The sequence below is a fragment of the Gavialis gangeticus genome, unplaced genomic scaffold (assembly GCF_001723915.1).
Source record: "Gavialis gangeticus isolate Ggan-Ray unplaced genomic scaffold, GavGan_comp1, whole genome shotgun sequence".
In the NCBI taxonomy this organism is placed as follows: Eukaryota; Metazoa; Chordata; order Crocodylia; family Gavialidae; genus Gavialis; species Gavialis gangeticus.
In genome coordinates, this window is record NW_017728996.1 from 42787792 (window position 1) to 42796723 (window position 8932).

The 8932-nt window shown below is 44.2% G+C and overlaps 1 long non-coding RNA gene across 1 annotated transcript in view; it reads right to left on the bottom strand.

Moving 5' to 3' along the window:
* Positions 1-2702: 2702 nt before the first annotated feature.
* The window catches only part of LOC109288689, a 13665-nt gene continuing 7435 nt past the window's right edge, over positions 2703-8932 (bottom strand). Inside the window, exons 2-3 of the long non-coding RNA XR_002095208.1 lie at positions 8911-8917; positions 2703-2716 (exon numbers count right to left, since the gene is read on the bottom strand). This is a non-coding gene — a long non-coding RNA (uncharacterized LOC109288689). The remainder of the gene's footprint in view (positions 2717-8910; positions 8918-8932) is intronic.

Consider the following 8932-nt stretch of genomic DNA (forward strand, 5'->3'; position numbering starts at 1 on the left):
TTCCTACTAGACTAGTCTGAAGTAACATAGCCTTCTATTAAAAAAATAGATGGAAACTACTAAAATAATAGCCTTAATCAGAGACAAAGTTTATGTTAAAAATGATTAGTACATTTTAAAACAAAACAGTTGAAAATCCATTCCCAGTTTGCTCATATATTTTTAACCTTAAGCTAAGGACTAGGTTTACTGTGCAGCAAAATGTGAAATTTGAAGATTAAACTAGGCACCTTTTCCATAAACTTTTTTTCTAAATAACCTTGTTAGCTTCAAGTTTCACAGGAGAATTTAATCTCTGAGCATAGGACAGAGGCAGAAGGAGGGGAGGAGTTAAACATTTGTAGTCCCTGAAGATATTCATCTATTAATTTAGTATGTGGTCTAGAAAGCATGTTGTAAAAAAGATACATCTGTAGGGCATGTGGTGTATCTATCAATGTAACCAGTGAAGAACTAAAAAAAACCCACCTGTGCTGTCAAAACAGGTACATTTGACAGTGCATGTTATTGAACTGTTAATCCAATTCATTCTGTGGGTCTTCTAAAGTCAAGCTAAAAATCAAAAATATTGGTTAGGCTTAAAGAGGTTTTCCTATAAAATAACAGTATAGTGATCTCACTTTAGAAGCAATATTAACATTCAGTCCCCAGTGCCCAGTACAGATAGGAGTCAAGAAACTGAGGTCAGATGTAATATATTGTTATTGCAGTAGGAGTATAACACACATTTGCACCAGTCAAGTGTCAGTTAACAGAGATGAGCTAGCGAGAAAGTTTAGTAAGAGCAGGTGAATTGTGAAAAAGCAAACAAGTAATTAGGAGTGGCTAGGGCTTAAAAACTGTCTCTGTGGGGCAGGGGTTGTCACCCAGGGGCATGCATACCCCTGGGAGTACTTGGGAAAGTCCTAGGGGGTATGTGGCAACGGCAGCGCATGGTGGCATGTGACTCCAGCACTCCCTTCTTGTCGACCAGCCGCCAGAGGACTCCTCTCCCCCCACACCACTCGTCAACCAGGGTGGCCGCCCCCTGCTTGTCCAGGAGGGTTACCCACCAGAAGGGTTACACTCCTTAAAAAGGTTGAAAACCCCTGCTGTGGAGCGCTGAAAAGTTTAGCCTGGCAGTTGCAATGATATGTCCTGAAGTACTCGATATGCAGACAGCATAGGAATTAACAGAGGTGCAGGTGAGATGACAGTAAATCTTTGGATTGGCTCACACAGGTGCGCTCCATTGGGATTGGATTGCAGAAGGAACTTAGCACCTTTCTGGGAAGTGGAACAAGGTAAAGTTATGTGGCAGAGCCAGCAGGGCTTAAGTAGGAGCGAGCACAGTGGTGGGGCTGCTGTTGGGTGCTGCAGGGACCAGCCCCACACAGCCTGCCCCCCCCCCACCCCCATAGCACCCACACAGACTCCTGCCTGCCAGGACAGCCGTGTTGTACCGCTCCAAGACAATGCCTCTAGCCCATGGGCACCCGAAGCCCCAGGCTGCATTTCCCTCCCATCTGCCTGCCCTCAGGGCTCTAGCAGTTGCCACTCAGCAAGTATGGCAGCTCTCCCTGTGGGTGCTATGTGGGGGAGTGGAGGCACCTGGCTCTGTGCAGCCTGCCTCTGCTGCACCCGATGGCAGCCCTGCTGCTGTGCTCACTCCTATTTAAGCTCTTCTGGCTCCACCACACAACTTTGCCTGGCTCTTCCTCCTCTCTGTCACACAATGCTGCAGCCCAGATCTGGGGGTGCCTCCTGGCAGCCTGTGCTGAAGTCACTTCCCCAACAGCTGGCAGCACTGAGCTGTGGACCCTGCCACCCCATGCTGCTGCTGGCGCCGCTGCCTGCCCACTCCTGCACACTCACTCTGCGGAGCCTGCTGCAGCCACGCGTGTAAGTCTTGCCTGGCCGTGGAACATACCTCGATCCTGCATATCACCCTTGGCCCCAGCTCCCCATGCTGCTATGCCCTTCTGTGTGGGACCATTTAACCAATATAATCAAAGGAGGTTTAAACAGGTAACTTTTCAAATATTTATGTGCCTAATCAAAACACCAGTATACTTGTTGTAATTGCGCCTTTTTTTTTTCTCATTCATTCATAGATTCATAGACTGTCAGGGGCTGGAAGGGACCTTGTAGATCATTGGGTTCAGCCTGTCTGCTCTAGGCAGGAAGACAACTGGGGTTAGGTGACCCCAGCAAGGTGACTGTCCAGTCTGTTCTTGAAAACCTCCAGGGTAGGTGACTGCACCTCCTCTGGAAGGAGTTTATTCCACAGTCTGGACACCCTCCCTGTGAAGGAGTTTTTCCTGGTACTAAGCCTGAAGCACCCTTCCAGGAGTTTGTATCCATTGGTCCTGGTCTTCCCCGGGGGTGCCCTAGTGAACAGTTGTTCACTGAGCTCCTGATGCACTCCTCTGATGTAGCGGTATGCTGCTATCAAATCACCTCTCAAACTTCTCTTCTTTAGGCTAAAGAGGCCCAGGTCCCTCAGTCTCTCCTCATATGGCTTGCCTTGCAAGTCCTGGATCATATGGGTGTCTCTTTTCTGGACATTCTCAAAGTTTTCCATGTCCTTATTGAAGTGCGGCACCGGGAACTGGACACAGTACTCCACCTGCAGTCTCACCAGTGCTGAGTACAGTGGGAGTATCACTTCCTTAGTTTTACACAAGATGCAACAGCTGATGCATGCCAGCGTGTTGTTTGGCCTGCTGGCTGCTGCCTTGCACTGACAGGTCACATTCATGCGATGGTCAGTCATTACCCCTAAGTCCTTTTTGGCCGTGGTGCAAGTCAAGCTGTCACCACTGAACCTGTATGTACATTGAGGGTTGTTTGCCCCCAGATGGAGCACCTTATACTTGGAAGTGTAAAACTTCATCTGGTTCTGGTCTGCCCAACTCTCAAGCCTGTCCAGGTCCACCTGTATCTGCAACATATCTTCTGGTGTGAGCACACCACCCTGTAACTTGGTGTCTTCCATGACCTTGGCAAGTGAGCTTTTCACTCCTCCATCCAAATGATTGATGAAGATGTTGAAAAGCATCAGTCCAAGCACAGACCCTTGAGGGACACCACTGGCCGCTTCACTCCAGGACGACAGATCTGTTCACGAGAACTCTCTGGGTCCTGCCCTGTAGCCAGTTTCCCACCCACTGAACTGTTAAGCAGCTTAGCCCACACTCTTCCAGTTTTCCCACAGGGATATTGTGGGATACTAGATCAAAAGCCTTTTGGAATACAAGAGTGTAGGTTGCCCTTTGGAAGTCTAGGTATATAACGTCTACCAAATCTCCTGTGTCCAGGTGATGAGAAACCTGGTCGTAGGAGATGAGGTTGGTAAGACAAGACCTACCCGTGACAAAGCCATGCTGGCTGTCATTCAGAACTTACCTTCTGCAAGCATATTGCACATAGATTCTTTAATGAGCTTTTCCAGGATTTTCCCTGGGATGGAGATTAGGCTGATTGACCTATAGTTGCCCGGGTCCTCCCTCTTCCCCTTCTTGAAGGTGGGCACAATGTTGGCCCTTTTCCAATCCTCAGAGATTTCCCCTGTGCACCTTGAATTCTGAAAGAGCTTTGCCAGGGGTTCCCCAATGACCTCAGCCAGCTCCTTCAGCACTCTCCGATACAGTCCATCCAATCCCGCTGACTTATAAATGTCCAGTTTTTCTAATTGGTATTGCACCCACTCAGCATCTACAGTGGGGCTGTCAGTCCCAGCATGTCCCCTATGAGCCTTATCTCGCTTGACTTTCCCCATGGTCCAGTGAAATACTGAAGTGAAGTGGCATTCAAGAGTTCAGTTTTTTCCTGAATGTCAGTTACCAGCTGTCCCGAGGTGTTAAGCAGGGGTCCCACCTTCCATTTGTTTTCCCTCTGCTGCCTACATACCTAGAGAAGGACTTCTTATTGTCCTTGACTCCCGTAGCTAGCCTAAACTCTGTCGCTGCCTTGGCTTATCCTTCTTGGATTAGATGCTACTCTTCATACCATCAAATACATTTCCCAGTCAGTAACAGTTGAATGACCTTCTCCTGGTCTTAATTATCAAGGTTCAAATGTGAAACAAGATAGGGTAGCCAGTTTGTTTGGGACAGTTGAAGTCTCTAAAATTAAAATGACAAAATTAAGATCTTGAAACATAATGGATGTGGCAAAATGAGCTCAGATAATAGCAGGGAAGCCAAGAAAGTCAGTCATTGTATTACTGAATCATTCTGTTTTTTGAATTGGACTGTGCTCATTGTAATAAGCTATTTGCTCATGCATATTGGGAAAACCTTGAAGTGCCTTACTAAATTATTCTATTTCAAAGGGGCATTCTAGACATAAATTCACATTCATTTTAAAAAGATTTGATTAACAACTGTATATTTTTGTGCAACATTTGGGTGGCTCTTCCTATTGTAGCTCGTTAACCTCCAGTGTAGATAATGCAGTTAAGAAAAATTTCTTTTGCTGAAGAGCTGAACAAACATGATGCCAACATGTGCACGTGTTCAGGATGTAGGCCATGTATAATTAAATTTAAAAATGGCTGGTTTTGCTTTTCACAGTATTATTTTGCTGAGATGGTTTAACTAGGGCATCTTGCCAGCTTTACTGTAGTGCGGCACCTGAAATTTAAAACAAAAAACAAACAACAAAACAACAACAAAAACCTGTAATTAAAATTTAGCTTTGGTTGTAAGTGAAGCAGTAGTCTCATAATTTCGTAACTGTTCTGCCTGTTATCCATGAGCAGTACAGGAAGTGTTTTGGTACGATTGCTTGATGTTTTGGGCTTAGTGTAGTTATGGCACCTTAGTGGAGCACTTATATAAAATATTCAAAGCTTTATCTTAATGGATTTTGGCAATAAACCATTATCCAAATTAAAACCTAACACAAATCCATTTGGAGACTTTTAAAATGAGAATTTCTCCAAAATAATGGCAGGCTGAGGTTTGTAGATGTTTTGAATAATTATCTTCTCTGTACACAGCCAAAAAAAATGAATGCCTGTTCCTACTGAGATACAAGTTCTGCTGTTCCAAAGTGCTTGTTCCAGTGATGGGTTCATGTACATGCAAGCTTAATGTCACGGGACCTTTGTTCGTTATTACTGACTCCCAGCTATGTTTCTGTAATGGGGAATAGTTTATCAGATATGCTATTAAGGAAATGAGAAACAATTAGTCAGCCATCTTGGCAGTACCCCACCCTCTAAAGGCAGATTGTGCTGTGCTATGTAAATCAGTTGTTTCCCAATAGATTTATATTGGTGTGAATAAAATCAGAACCTTGCTGAAGTGTTTATCTTGAGCTTGTTCTGTTGAATCATGAGGCACCTCTGCTGCTTTGGGAAGGTATTTTTATCCAACTGTAAAGTAGAGAGGTGTAATTGGTTTAATTACAGTATTGGTCACAAGAATGTTCTATATGATAAATACAACTTATAGACTAACTTAATCAAAGATGCATAACCTTTCATGAGAAAGACCTCACTTAATCAGATACTGTGAGCTCAGGCTCTCAAAAGCTTATGCATCTGCAATTTAGTTAGCTTATAATGTGCTTCTCTACCCTGCCTTCTGTCTGCTACGGGGCCAACCACCTCTCCATGTGATGAATGCCAGTCACGTTGCTAGAATGTGTCAAATATTTGTATGGATTCCAAAAGAAAACTATATGCTGCTCTATTGGTGCTTTATTTCCAGCCCATGGAGCCATGTCATCTCACCTGTGAGACTCCCAGTGGGTCTGGAAATTAGGTTGGGGTGTGGTGGCAGGATTAATCGCAGCTCCTCTGCTGCCAAACTTCTGGACCTGTGGGGAGCCGTATGTGCTAGATAATATCCTGCGCACTAGATTGCATGGTATGCAACTGGATCCAGGTGCATAGGATAGGGCCAGCGGGGATGGAAGGTTGGGCACCGTTGTGCTGCTCTATTCATCTTGTTTACCTCTGGGATTAAGTGCGTTTGCATGGCATTTAGCTCATTATTTCTGAGATACAGCTATTTCCAGTAACCATTTATTTATTTATTAAATAAAACAGCCAACCGCAGAGTAGTTGCAACTTTCAGGTATTGTTTTTTGATGTCTTCTTCTGCTCAAGCATTTTTTTTTTTTAACTTATTTCTTTGCCACCAGTGTTGTGAGCCAGATTGCAGCTTTTGTCTAAAGAAGGGTATGAAAAACTGAGAAATGTAATGGGTTTAAGTTTGAATTGAAATACTTTTTTCTATATAACCTGTCGGCAAAGTTTCTCAAAGTGCTTTATAAACATAACCTTACAACACTAGTGGCAGGTAATTCAGTATTATCTCCGTGTATAAAAATGGGAAAATCGAGGTGCAAGAGTCTCCATAGAGACTTAGATTTGTGCCTTAGCTAAAAGAGACATCTTTGAACGATATCATTTATATCACTTATCTGTATTTGTTTACAGCCAAACTGAAGTGTAGAGAACACTGTCCTTCCTAATAGGGATGTAAGTCACTAAATTAACAAGTAACATTCTTATCTGGTAAAGTTAGATTTTGCCAGTGCTTTGATCTATCCACATATTCCACTTAATCCCTCTGTCCTGGCTGACCATATAGCTATTTCTTTTGTGCACTTGCTCTTTAAGAAGAAAAAAAGAGTTGCTTATTCAGAAGTTCTTTTTCTTTGTTATGTAACAGAATGATTTGCATTCTAAGTTCATGCATGCAGACCATTAGATATTATTCACTATAGGGGCAATCTTCTAATTACGTTGCAACGTTTGCAGTGCAGCTAAAGACCTATTGCAGCATGTGGGCCATCAGACCTAAATATGTGGCAGGCGTGACTACTCCAGTTTGTTCAGAAGAGTTTAATTGAATTATACAGGGTTATATGAATGTTCCATGATTAAATGCATCTTACCCATTAAAGAAGTGGAAGAGGAAGAGTATTAGTAGGAGGAATGAACAGTCCTGAATCAGGTCCTAAATTGCAAAGGAAAGGCGTTCACTTCTTGAACAGCTTAAGAGTTGAGCAGTAAAGAGAAGGCTTCTGCTACGTGGGGTTTTGTTTGTGCATTTTGCATGACCTTGAAGATAGCACCTACTTATCCCAACCTTTAGTCATTCACGTACTCTCTCCTGCAGTTCTTCTAAAAAGGGAGGAAAATGAAATCAATCCAGGTGCCGGAGAACCCTGGGATGTTGCAGTGAGTCTTTTGTCTGAGCTAAGGCAGCGTGTTTGGAGAGAGGAATAGCTAGAACTGAAGTGTTTGTTCATGTTTCCCATTTCTGTGCAATGTGTAAAGTAGGTAGGAAGAAGACACATGAGCTCAAGGGAGTTCATGTATTTGGTGAGCAGATCTCTTATATTCTGAAAACAGCATGAAAAAATATTGGAATTTAGCCATGCAATCTCAGTAAGCCTGCAGGAGTATTTTCTTCATGCCTTTTGTGCTTAACCACTTTCATTTTGAGGATCATAATGTGAAGTCATTGGGATGTTCATTTTTGCTACAAAACTGCGATCCATCCCTAATCTACAGCATATCATGTATAGGATCCTGCAAATGTATTGACTCAGGGATTTAAAATACAATCTATGTGACTTTTTCTATTGCAGAGGATGTTGCCTTTTTAATAAAGCTTGCATCACCAGTACTCAAACCGAAAACACTGTATGACAGGAGTTGTCACAGGAAGGCATTTTGCTTGGCGCACATACCTCAGGGCACAGTGGGGAAGGGGCCTGGGCTGTGCTGCCATAAGGATCAGACCCCTCGCAGCTCCCCTGCCATCCGCCCCGGCACACCAAGATCTTCCAAGTTGAGGCTCCAGGTGTTTTTTGGCACTCTGCCCAAAAATGTTGCTGACCCCTGCTGTATGAGCTAGTGTTCTACATGCAGTAATTTAACAGAGTTGGCTTAAAAATCACAAAGAAGGTAAGGTTGCATGTTGTATGGGAATTTCAAAAATTATGTGCCTCTTGTGTACTTATGCATTTTCCAGTAGGGTTAAGGATGTTAAACATGAAGTAAGTTCACACTGTAGACTAATCAGGGATTCAGGGCACACAACTTGCTGAGTGAGCTTTGGGCAGTTCAGTTTCCTGCTCTGGCCACATTCCAGGAAATGAGGACAATAGGATGAATAAACAATGATTGTCCATTTTTAGGCTCCATTTAGCTTCAGTTATCACTTTGGTAAGTGAAAAGTAGATGGTTATGACAGCAGCAACAAATCCTGTTGAAAAGTAATGTGCAAAGATCTATGAACAGTTGCATAAAGTTCAAAAAAACCCCAAAAACTTGTATACTAAGAATCTCAGTTTCCACAGTGTAAAATGTGAGGCTGCTGAGGGGCGACAGCAAATTTTGGGGTGGTTCTAGCCCCCCTTCCCAGCACCATCACCACCCGCCCCACCCCTCCCTGTCTGGCCCAAGCGAAGCTGCAGGGAAGAGGCGGGAGCGGCCCTGGCGTCAAGTGTACAGTGGGCAGCCTACCCTCACCCCATGCACAGATCTGGGGGGGTACATGCCCCCATGCTACTCCTGGGGGTGCATGCAGCAGCAGAAGCTGCCCGCCCCCCCTGGACAAGCCACTGGCTTTGTCCCATGCCCCAGGTGGGCAGTGCCTGCCCCTGCCCAGCCCCATTCCCTCCCTCCACACACACACACACACACTTCCCCCTGCCACCCCAGAGCATGTGTAAAAGTGCCCACTAACAGCAATGAGTGTCTTATCACTAAATCTAAAGGAATGGAGAAACCAACACATTAGTTTGGGCTACTTCTAAATTTTAGAGGTGGGATTTTCAGCATGAGTCAGTATAGACTTAACTCCATTCACACTGGCCCTTCTGCCAAATGAGTGGAAGCAGAGTTAATTCAGTTCTGAGCAAATCCTAGGCATAAAGGCCTTCTCTGTTCTGTCTGGTTACTGCTGCACTGCTGTACATCACA